At 38.1% G+C, this 12,611-nt stretch overlaps 1 long non-coding RNA gene across 1 annotated transcript; it reads left to right on the top strand.

The window, feature by feature from the left end:
* Positions 1-1,542: 1,542 nt before the first annotated feature.
* On the top strand, positions 1,543-7,940 carry LOC126188241 (uncharacterized). Its single transcript, XR_007537837.1, has 2 exons — positions 1,543-2,231; positions 7,476-7,940. It is a non-coding gene; the product is annotated as an uncharacterized LOC126188241 (long non-coding RNA).
* The last annotated feature ends 4,671 nt before the right edge of the window (positions 7,941-12,611 follow it).

Raw genomic sequence — 12,611 nt, 5'->3', positions numbered from 1 at the left:
TACCGATCCACAGTTGCTTGAAATTGCAATAAATGCATTTCACGTGTTACAGTTCTGCAGTGAATACTACAGCACGTGACTCGTCAAATTCGTTTGACATGGACCACGAACAAGCGAATGGATTATGGTACCAATAAGGCTATAGCAACTGATGTAACAACGTCGCCATAATAGGTGAACACACAGAAATTTAGCAAACTGACTCTCACGTGGTACAGTCATACTAATAACATTATTGGGTATCATTCGTAGTGTTCGTAGATAATGCGAAGCATTAAGTATATGAAACAGCTAATTTCATTGAGTGACAAACTTAACAACCGTTAGGTGAGTCTGGCTGGCATGAAATGTAACTCAAAGAAGATGAGTATTAAAAGAAGCGCAGGGCTCTTCACAATATCAACATTGACACTCTCAGTACTGCTTCCTAAGATTGACAAAATATCCTTTGGTCATTATTCACAATAGCTCCTGGAAGCTATTCTGCCTACAACAAAAAGCTGTCGGGGAAAGGTGCAAGTTGTGTAGATAGTGTCGGTAAACGTGCATGTAGCTCAAGATAATGCTGAAGGACAGTCTATAATGAATGCAAAGTGCACCTTCATTCGAGGCGGAAGTTACTGCAGTTTTTCGTTGCGTCGCTCATGACTAATGGAAACATTAAACAAACCAAGTATTCGGATCTACGTTACTAGGCACAGAACTGGTAGCGTTCCCTAACTCCATGAGCAATAAAGGCGCTGTTAATCGCTGGCAAAACGTCGCAAGCATGATGGGTTTTCATGAACTATATACTATTAACGTATCATCGAATATGCACAAAAACATCTCTGCTGGTAGTCAATTATCACTGGGAAACCACTGGCGCATCAGTACACGTGTTTAGTCGATTTACCGGTATCCAAAAAGCGCATTTTGATATACTGATGATCCAAGGAATATCGCAAAATCAACAAGAGAAACTTCACTTGTAAGTCCATTGTCGCCACTGTCCTACAGCCAGAGCCAGAGCAATCGTCATTCGTAAAACGCAATGTATCGGTGGCGCGTGCTTGGTAATTGTCTTGAAAAACGGGATTTGTGGTTGTTATGTTTAGCCAAAGTTCTTTTCAGAATGGGCTTCTAAAATCCGACAAGGCCAACAGCAAGCAACACATCCAGTTCATTACTAATTTGCATACGGTACTTAAGCTGCATATACCAGTTCCGGAATAATCTTCGTTGATGAAATGATAAAATCACTAAATATGTAATATAAACAAGAGACCACTGATCTATCATCATACAAACAACACAAAGATAGATAAACAACTGACAGCAACCAACTGCGTCTTCAGCAGTCGTGAACGCACCGCTCGCTAAACTCATGTTTGGTTGGGATGACACACACAGATTTGAGAATAACAATTCACACTAACATTCCCATGTATCTTTTGTGGTTGCCTTGAACAGATCTCGATGAATTGTGCTCGTGGTAGCTGCACATGTACAGTAATTTCCACTCCCATGCACTGCATTACAAGCAAATTCTGTTTTACTTACCAATTAATGGGAGTATACTGGACTGTTCCAATAGTAGTTTCAAGTTACTCTGCACAATAGTAGGTGTGTCGGCTTCCTTGTCGCTCATTTCACGCTTTTCTGTGAGTTGTTACCGTTCACTTACGGAATAACGTAAACAAAAACACTCAAGACGGCGAACACGCAGCTACGCCTGTAGCAGAACACCGACGAGTAACTCGACTCTCGTAATTCCTTTACAGTGGTGCCAACTGCAACACTCCCAGGGTTTTTTAGCCAAACGACGTATTCACATTATCGGTCTGTAACATGCCAAATAGTTCCTCTTGTTTCCCACGTGATGTGGCTTTCAGGCCTATTTAGGTCCATGCAGTTGAATACAAATTTTAATTAAATAATTTTGTAATAGAACCCAGTACAAAAATATTGCGCCAAACGTTTCTTCTGTAGTGATCTTGTAATGGTTTTACTTCGTCGAAAATAGAAATATCGGAGGACATTTGCATTAGTTTACTCTACAAAATTAACACGTTAACGAAGAAAAAGGCAAATTATTATGTTGTATTGACAAATCTGTTTGTGACTTACTACCGCAGTTAGTGCGCACAGTCATTAATGAGAAATGTTACAGGTTACGGCATCAGAAAATGCTAATCTAAAATTCACACGCTGCAAGAACAGCAGGGGCGTATGCGTGATTAAAAGAAAAGGTATTCTACGAATAAGTCTATTTCTATTGCCCATACTATTCACTAATGAGGTGGTGTTTGTTGCCCTCAGTGCCACCCTTTGATTTCTCATGGTGAATAGAAAAAAAAACTTTGGACAAAATGCTTGTTGTGATTTGGTGTTTCTGTGTAACAGGCCAGTATTAAACCTAGCAATGGTGTAGTGTACTTTATGCCCACCTTTTGAAAATATTGTAATTTAGTCATGTATTATAGTTGAAAATAATTTTGAAAAAAATATTAGTTTTTAATGCATTCTTGTACCAAATTGCATAATTGTATAAATTTTTGGGTTCTCTCTCTCTCTCTCTCTCTCTCTCTCTCTCTCTCTCTCTCTCTCTCTCTCTCTGCCTGCTCTTGGTAGTACATGTTACTGAAAAGATGTTGGTCTTTGCTAAGTGTGTGTTGAAAAATATTTTCATGTTCTGTAGCCCACCTGCACATTAGTGCCTGTGTAAAAAGTATGTCGTAACAAAGAGTTAACAGTAATTAACGACATTTTTGGTTGTGGTCGTAAACTACCACCCCACCGTCTTTGTAGAACACATTGAAAATGTGTTGGTATTGCTTGCATTATTCAGGGTGGCTCCATTAAAAAATAACACAGACAAGGTAGACATGTAGTTTAAATTTAATGACAATCATTTACAGAGTCACTCTTATAACCAACGTTACTCAGGCTACTAGATCATCATTTTCACTTTCAGGCATTTGGTGTGACACCTGTTTGATCTTAGTGAGTCAGTCTTCTTTGTGCCATCTCATTTTGGTTCTTCCATGACTCATTCTCTGTGGCATACATTTCATTGACACTGCAGCTATCTTTCCAAATTATAATTCCTTATATATTTTAGGAATGACATACATTCTTTGTTTTTTTGTTACAGGTCCAGCACTATGACAGTTTTATAATTTGATTTCCAGGATAGTTAGAACATAGTGCTTGCACTACTATCTTGTCACAAGTGACAATTTTTGATTGTATATGTTCAACTCCTTACTTTTGTCTTATCAGTAGTGATTTGACAACTAATTCAACTATAAAATCCAAAGAAATTTCACTTCTAAAGGCAAGTCCTGTATCAAGAAAGTCAGTATAACAGACAAATCAATCCATAGTAAACTTTTAGACTGATGCCACACCTCACACACTTGCTGAAAAATTCATTGAATACTGACTTTGCCATCAGTAATTAACTCAATATAAACAAGGTCTCAACACACTTTTTGTTTAGTTAGCTATGCAAAGTTTAATGTATTTTATTTGTTTATGATAAACTACTGTGACGGAAAAAAACGAGTGGAGAGTTTTTCAATAACATGGCTTACCAATGATCACATGAATATTTTACCTAGCTTATTGCACAATAATAATACTAGGTGGAAATCTGGATCCACACCACCTTGCTGTTACACACAAATATGGTATAAAATGAAAATATTAAGCAAATTTACTCTTACCCTCCTGTTGATCTGCTGTATTAAGAAACAAAAATGCTTCACTGATGTAAGATCCAGTGATTTTTAAGTCTACTGGTCCTGATTTTCGTATAATCACTTGTTTCACTATTGGAGAGGAAGGGTGCTTTATAATTGTGAGTATATTTCTGCTAGTAGTAAAAGTATTTGTATAACATTTCTTCATTTTCAGACAATATTTATAAGAAGTTGTTACAAAGGTTGTATTTAACTAGAAGGTTCACATAGTATAATGACACCATCATTTTAGATATTTTGACTAGAGAAAATAAGGAAAAGAATAGACATGTACCAACGACACTGTCAGTAAAATATTTTCTTGTTCTCTTCTTTGAAAGACAGAACGACACTGCCTGTTACAGTACTCTTGTCATTTGCACAGAATATGGCATGTGAACACAAGCTGTTTAATTTAGACGCAACTACATAACGTCTTACTATCAGAAGACAACTTTCAAAACAATTGATCAGATCAATCTGAGAACTATAATGCTAGGTGTAAACCGTCATCCTACATTCCCTCATTTCACTGTTACTTCTTTCATTGCATGTCACTTACGTAATTCTCCTAATGGTTATTCAAAATTCTTTCCTTCCTTCCTCTGTCAGTATATTATGGTCTCATAGTTTTACAAATTTCCTAAGGAAGCTCTTATTTTTATGATATTTTGTAACATTCTACACTGCGAGTCCCCTAAATTCTCCTCGAACAACAGTATTTCCTCTTGTATCACGGAAATAGATACATGTATGTAATTAGGGCCTGCTTCCATCATTTCATCCATAAATATACAAAGACTTACGTGAACTCTACAGTTAACAAGATTTACTCTCTTAAGTAGTTAGTTTCTCACTTGACAACCAACAGTACACAGTGAAGAGTCAAAAACTAGAACAAAGAGTAAACATAAAGCAAATCCAACTTGTCACCCAAAGAATAATACATGTATTCTCAATTACTGTCCCAGTTCAGTGCTTCCCACACAGAATCCCCACCCCCCTTTGGTAGAGCGGTGCTCCTGGGTTGTGCAGGAATTTTGAATTTTTGTTATACCCTTCGACCCACCTTGTGACAAAGAGTGTGCATAGCACATCAACAGTGCAAAGTTGGCAGCGTGCATTCAACCCAGTAGGAGACATTCCTGAGACAACAGGCCATTTCTCTCACATGCATATAGACTTCATGAGTCCACTTTTGCCATCAGAAGGATATATAATAACATCCTTCTGATGGCAAAAGCGGACTCATGAAGTCTATATGCATGTGAGAGAAATGGCCTGTTGTCTCAGGAATGTCTCCTACTGGGTTGAATGCACGTTGCCAGCTTTGCACTGTTGATGTGCTATGCACACTCTTTGTCACTGGCGAAAAGTCTTTTTTGTACTTAGCCATACAAATTTCTCCATCATCAGTTGAATGGTGGCATTAACATTAGAATGGGCAAGGTTGTGAACACTGTCAAAAACCGCTCTTTGTAGCATTCTGGGCATGAATGATCTAGATGAGCATCTAGACACTACCAAGTGAGGTCCTTTGCATCTAGCAATTTCACTTGTTTGAGCTGAAGAGCTGTTGAACCATCGTGCAGGCATTGTTGCAACTGCTTGTCTGTAGCTTGTGCAGCCCCAAGTTGACTGTAATTCATTGTGAAAGAGATTGCGCTGACTCGTCATTTTATTTATTCTGTCAAACACTAACTTGAGGTGTTCCTCATGTAATTCAGCTACCAAAAATGTCTTACAGGTAGACAAAACATAGATCAAAGCCCTTTGTTACTTCATTTGAGTGGCATCCTTGAAACCAAATGGCACGTATAGGTATTCGAAGAGACCAAAAAGCTCTTATTATGGCAGTCTTTGGAATATCTTCCCTTGTGACAGGACTCTAATTATAGCTTTCATGCAATCCAACATGCTGAAAGTTGTAGCTCCAGCTAAAATGTTCATGAAATCCATTATGTTAGGTACGGGATGGCAGTTGGGGAATTGTTTGTGCGTTTAGATTGAGGTAATCCCACGGCACCTCCAGGTGTCATTCTTTTTAACTAGGTGTAACGGTGATGCCCACGGGCTGTCAGATCTTCGTATGATTCCCACCTGTAATATCTCTTCAGATTCTTTTGTAGCTCCTGAAAAATGGTCGGGTGCTAGTCTCTGTGCCTATCGATAGACTGGTTATCATCTTCATGTGGTGCAACATGGTATGCAATACTTTCTGTAATTGACCGACCATCTCATGTCTGGCTTATGAACAAACCAAACTACTGGGTGAGGCGATGGAATTTATTAGCTACCTCGCCAATATGATAGGTGCGATAAGCAATCACATTATGAGAATCAAAACTCCAACCCAGTAGCAGTAGGAGCACTACTACCAGTTCCTACAATGGCAACAGTACACCAACTATTACCATGAGTAAAAGTATCATTGTTAACAATACTAAAATTAAATTTACAGCCCAAAAATACAAAAACCCCCATCAAGACAAACACTCAAGTGCCACTTTTCATTTCTTTATTTATAACTGACTTGATGACAGTAGCATGATGATGCACATGTCGACAATGCCCCTAGGGCAGCTTGGCTCAGTAGCTCCATTCAATGCAGTTGTCTGTGCAGCAGCTGAGTGATTCACTTCCCCAAAGGAGAAGCTATTGAACCATGCCACACTATGGGTGTCATCGACGTGCATGTTATCGCACTACTGTCTTCAAGTCAGTTATAAACATAGAAATGATGAATGGCACTGAAGTGGGTGTCACAAAAAATAAATTGTAAAGAGCTGCTTCTCCCTCCATTGTTGATGACCCTTCCTGATTTGTGGGTTGTAGTTTTCATTTTAGTATTGTTAACAATGATACTTTTAGTCATGATGACAGTTGGTTTACTGTAGCCATTGTAAGAACTGGCAGTGGTGCTCCTGCTGCTGCTGAATTGGAGAGCTTCGATTCTCATAATATGATTATTATTATTCTCATAATATGATTATTACTATTCTGATAAGGCCATGACCCTCTCCCCTGCCTATTGTAACAGTTATCACTTCATTGTTACTAATAATTTGTGCCATACTTAGCTTTATCTTCAGTCCTTAGTGAGTATGAACCTCCACTTGAACTACCTACTGAAACTCAGGACCAATGTCACATTACATGCGTCATAAGTTGTAATGGGTGAGTTGTTACCTGCTGTAAGGTGGAGAGTTGCACCCATTGCTGCAGTTTTACTTTCCTTGATGGCAAGGCACTTAAGCCCGAGCCCGAATCAATAAGATACCAGCTTTCCGCCTTCTTGTCTTTCACATACAAATGGCACGATAATGTGAGCTTTACTGTGTGTGGATGTGGTCAGTTTGCGACAAATAACTGGATCAATCTGGAGTGCTAGATCTTAACAACTCCAATTGTCTCTGCAGGTGTCTACAGAAGTAGCGACAACTGCTTCATCTACACTTTGGCACTGTTGTGGAACTGTGCAGCCTGCTGCAGCTACTGTCCATTTGCGAGTGAGAAGGAAGATGTGCATCTCATGAGCTGATTCCAAAAATGCTTGTGGTACCAACATATCCTGTGATTTTGTCCTCCATGTACCGTCTGGCTGCCTGTTTGATTCTGCTGGGTTGATGTATACCCCTCTTTATTATATTTCCTTGTGCAGTGCCACCAATTGTTTCTGCATTGTGTCCCTCTTGTATTCCAGATTACAGAGCTGCTCACTGATATTTGTCTGTTGCTTGTGCCATATAGCTACTGCTGTGTCATCCAAACAAGAAACAGCCAGGGGAAAAGCACCACAGGCACAAAGATGTGAGCGGGTGCCAGTGCCATAGAGACTCACCACTTCTGTGAGTTCTGTCATTGCCACAGGCAGCGCTGAGGATGAAGACAGGCGGCGCTGAGGATGAAGGTTTCGACTTTGCCTTGGCCAATTACTGGCAGAGTACAATTTGCCAATGACCATATGACAACGGACAGAAGCCTAACTTGGAAGATAGAAGCACAGCTTTGGCCCACTCGGTTATAGACCAGCGTCCGGGGCTGACTTAGACAGGGAATGTCATTTGTTGTTAATTGCATTTCCTATGTACCGCAAAGTTTACCTACAATTATTTGCACTTAGCCATTGAGGGTCATTTTGTGTTGTATTACAGGCAGTGTTGCAGACTTAATTATTCAACAAGTCACAAAGATAAATAAAGTTTTTAACTCATTTGTTTGACTTTGTTACTAATTTGTAGAACCTTCATTTTTCTACCTTGTTACCTGACCATGGGGCATAGCAGTATAATAGTGGCATATAGAAATTGTCTTACAGGTGTTCAGCACCAGAAGCCATTTCCTGAGCTCACAACCTTGGACTACTGTAACAACAGTGGCAACGCGGCCTCCACAGCAGCAACAACGAAGGTTTACAAAAGCTACGGTCTCCACAGTGATGATGTTGGTAGCTACTTGTATTATTGCCGAGGTACTTGCCTGTCCCACTGTACCACACACATTTTCTGCTACTACCAAAACAGAATTAATATCATTCTTCCTGCACCTCACCACTGCCATTTCACAGAAAGTGATAGCTGCAATAGCCATACATGTCGTAATATTTGATCTGACATTTCTTCATCTTCCACCAGAACTCAGATGACATTCTTTGCTTGAACTAAAGCATTTGTTGCATTCATTGGTCCAACGACTTTCACACATGTTAGACCAAAGTATCCACTTAAGGCCCAGCAAGCAAACTGTCTGTCATATTTAACATCAGTTGGTATAAATTTATATCATTTTGCACTGCAATTTCATTTTGCAGATCCCTAATCTACAGTCTTTTTGTAGACATAAAAGCTGTTTTTGTCTGGCTTCACTTAACATCACTATGCGTAGTCACTGTTCCACTCAATAGATTCTTTACAGTCTCTGCTTTTTCACGTAATTTTGGAGTCACCACTTTATAGCCTGCTTCTATCATTTCAGCCAAAAATCTCATAATTAGATTCTCAGTTGACAACCTACAGTAAACAATGAACTGTTGAAAACTCGAACTGAGAATAAACCCAAAAACAAAGAAAACCCGGCTGGTCAGCCAAAGAATAATTCATGTGTTCTCAATCACCGTTTGAATAGAGCACTTTCCAAATAATTAATCCCTGGCACACACTGTTCCCACAGTATCTCAAACTACATCAATTAAACACTTTTTGGGTATTTATTTCAATAACACAGTAATTAAAATAGTGATATAAGAATCATAGTATTCATTCACCAAAAATGGTGCACTCTCTCTACTCCATTTCTCTTCGAAAGAGAATAGTCAACTATAAAATCAATAGTGTGAGAGTTATAAACTTTTCTATTTATGGGAAACCTATCTTTTTAAATCTTCTCACGTTCAATTAGAATAAGACAATACCTGTGGAAATGTCCAGACATAAAAGTTTGCATCGCTCGCTCTCTCTCTCTCTCTCTCTCTCTCTCTCTGTGTGTGTGTGTGTGTGTGTGTGTGTGTGTGTGTGTGTGTGTGTGTGTGTGTGTGTTATACTTATTTTAGATGTGCAAACACTTGGTGTGAGGTCCAACTTAAAATGAACAGATTCATAAGAAAAAAAATTTACAAGACCTAAAGATGACAGCAAAGTCCAGTTGTTTTAAATAATGAAATATTTATGCGATCTTGGCTTTAGAATGTTTTTAGCAACTTTAATGGATTGCTCCTTCTGTCTTCTCAAAATGGGAAAATTGTCACATGTTATAAGACAGTAGCAGATCAAGGTGTATGTTCAGTATCAATGTTAAAGAACCGGTGTAGGGAGACCTGAAGAAATTTAACATTAAAAATGAAGACAGTGATTATTTGGTAATCACAATCTTCTTCAAAACTTAATGAAACAATTTTTTGGAGGAGGGTGTGTGTGTGTGTGTGTGTGGGGGGGGGGGGGGGGGGATCTGTCATTTGACTGTAAATTATTATTCTTCTATTTGACAATGTTATGATTTCAGCTTTATAGCCGTTCTCAAGTGCAAATTGAAGTCTCACAAAATGTGAGACTTGCCTAAATGATGCGTGAAATAAATAAATAGCAACTTACAGTTGAAAGTCAGAAATTTATTTCGAAAATTTCTACATGAGGGGTCCCACACACAGGAAAAATCATGACTGAAAACTAATAGTACTGGTGGCAACACTTCTAGAGGAAGTTATGGCCACTAAGTAACAAAACTACTCTACACTGGACTTCGGTCCGTTAATTTATTATTTTCATGAAGTGAGGTTCTGAGAGTTAATTTTTCATTTGTGATATGTAGGTTTTTGGTCAGTATATTTATACATTTCAGAGGCTAGGTATAACATATTTCATATATCAGTGTGGTTTTGTCTATTTAAGCCAGTTTTGTAATAATACAGATTTACATAAAATTATATTTGTCTAGATTTTATTCATATACTCATAAGATGAATGCACTAATTCATTTTGCAACATCATATACTTAAATTGAACTTTTTTATTGTTAGGTTGAAGTTGATGGTCTATTAAAGATCAACTGTGTTGTTAATATAGAAGTTACAATGTGAAGAAATGTGAGAAGTTTTTTTCTGTTCAACAGTAGATATAATGGTCAGGTGGTTCAAATGGCTCTGAGCACTATGGGACTTAACATCTGAGGTCGTCAGTCCCCTAGAACGTAGAACTACTTAAACTTAACTAACCTAAGGACATCACACACATCCACGCCCGAGGCAGTATTCGAACCTGTGACCGTAGCAGTCAGGCGGTTCCAAACTGAAGCGCCTAGAACCGCTCGGCCACAGCGGCCGACGGTCAGACATAACTGTGAGATAATGTGCATTAATCATCTATAGTACACAAATAGAAGGCTTCCATGGCAAGCATTCTGTTAGCCTTTGATGTATATCCAAAGACAGGTTACAGAAGATATCCATGTGTAAGTTACACATTTTCTTTAAATTATGAGATATTAGTTAGATTAGATTCAGATTTCGTTCCATAGACCCGAAAATTTGATGATTCTCGTGGGTGTGGGACATGTCAGAAAGTATAACATAAAAACCATAAATATTTGAATATAATAGTTACTGCCCTGATCATTTGTCAGGAGATTGTCAAAATAGGTGAATACATTGCAGTAAGCTGGAACTACTAATATTTACAGAATTAGTACACTGCCAGAATAAAACATTGTTATGCATTTAATAAATTTATCATACACAAAAATACCTAATCTTCACTGTTGTGACCAAGTGCTGTCAAAACTGAAATATAACAGACATTTTTAGTTAAGCTTGTCTAACAGTCTCTGTTAAGATATTTATCCATAGAGTAGAAGGAATGCTTATCAAAAAGTCTTTTAAACACTGTTTAAACTGTGCTTCATCTGAAACCAAGTTTCAGAGCTAACTTTGTGAGTTATGTTTGACCTGAAATTTCAGATATGGCTCTCCTGTAACAAATTTCACTGGCACAACTGGAATTAACTGTGCTCCTCGAAACACAGAGATGTGACACTGGCCTTACTATGTGCACAGTTGATCCTCTGAAAATCTTGGGAGGATAAGTAAGCTGAAATATTTTGAATATGTACATTCAATAATGTCCTATGGAATAATGTTCTGGGGTAGCTCATCTTCAAGAAAGATAGTCTTCATCGCACAAATAACATGCATGAAGAATAATATGTGGTGCTCCCCCTCAATCATCTTGTAGACATCTGTTTAAGAAGTCAGGCATTCTGACTACTGCTTCACAGTATATTTATTCCCTCATGAGTTAGTTGCAAACAATCCACTGAAGTTCAAAAGAAACAATGAGGTACGTAATTACAATACCAGAAGGAAAAATGATATTCATTACTCCATATTAAGTTTGTCTTTAGGACTAAAAGGAGTGCGCAAGGCTGCAACAAAAATTTTTGATAGCTTACCTAGTGTTATAAAATCTCTGATAGGCAGCAAAGTAAAATTTGTTAATAAAGTGAGAAAGTTTCCTCTTGACATCTCCTCATATCAAAGAATTTCTATTTGTGTTATGAGTAAAAGGTGGTGAGTAGGAATTACTAACAAACATCTGTATATCTTTCTTTCTTTCTTTTCAGAAAAAACGTAGCCATGTGTACAAATTAATTTGTGATGTGAATGTAAAATGACTCGTTCTACATCACTACGATGTATCGTGCAAAGTGATCCATGGGACATGTAACTAACTATGTAACTGAAAAATGCTATGTCCAAAGGAAGAAGACAACATCCATGAGACATGCAACTGGTCAGCTGTAATTTTCCTGTAGGTCACCATTTTCACTATGCTTTGTTTAACCATCATAGGTCTCAGCGACTACAGTACAATACTGATGCCACTAGTGTGTTTATTTCCTGCACACACTGTCTTGACTAGTCATTCTTCTGGGATATTAAACAGACCAGGCAACTACAGCAATTGTAAATGATGATGTAGTTGGAACAGCCATGTGTGTGTATCCCTGGATGCTAAAAATCACCTGTGAAACATGCAACTGGTGTGCTCTAAAGCTTTTGTACCTCTCTTTGAATTACATTTGGCTGACAGTTTGAAACAGATTACTAACTATTGTACTTTACAGAAGTCACAGCAGTTTCAACATAATTTGTTTACCAACAAGAAAACATCTCAAGAGAGGTTCTTGATACTAATTACAATGCACAATGGGGCCTCCATTATCTGCCCTTTCACAAATTCCCTTAAGTCTTAAATTTTCAACATTCTTAACACATGGGTTTTATGTCTCAACAACATTAGGGTCATTAAAGGTGGAGCATGAATTTGATGGATAGATGATTCATATGATTTCGTGTTTGTTTTGAATACAGTCAGAGAGAGTCCCTTTAGTCAGCCA

The sequence above is a fragment of the Schistocerca cancellata genome, chromosome 5 (genome assembly GCF_023864275.1).
Source record: "Schistocerca cancellata isolate TAMUIC-IGC-003103 chromosome 5, iqSchCanc2.1, whole genome shotgun sequence".
Classification (NCBI taxonomy): Eukaryota; Metazoa; Arthropoda; class Insecta; order Orthoptera; family Acrididae; genus Schistocerca; species Schistocerca cancellata.
This window is presented reverse-complemented; position numbering and strand designations above follow the sequence as displayed.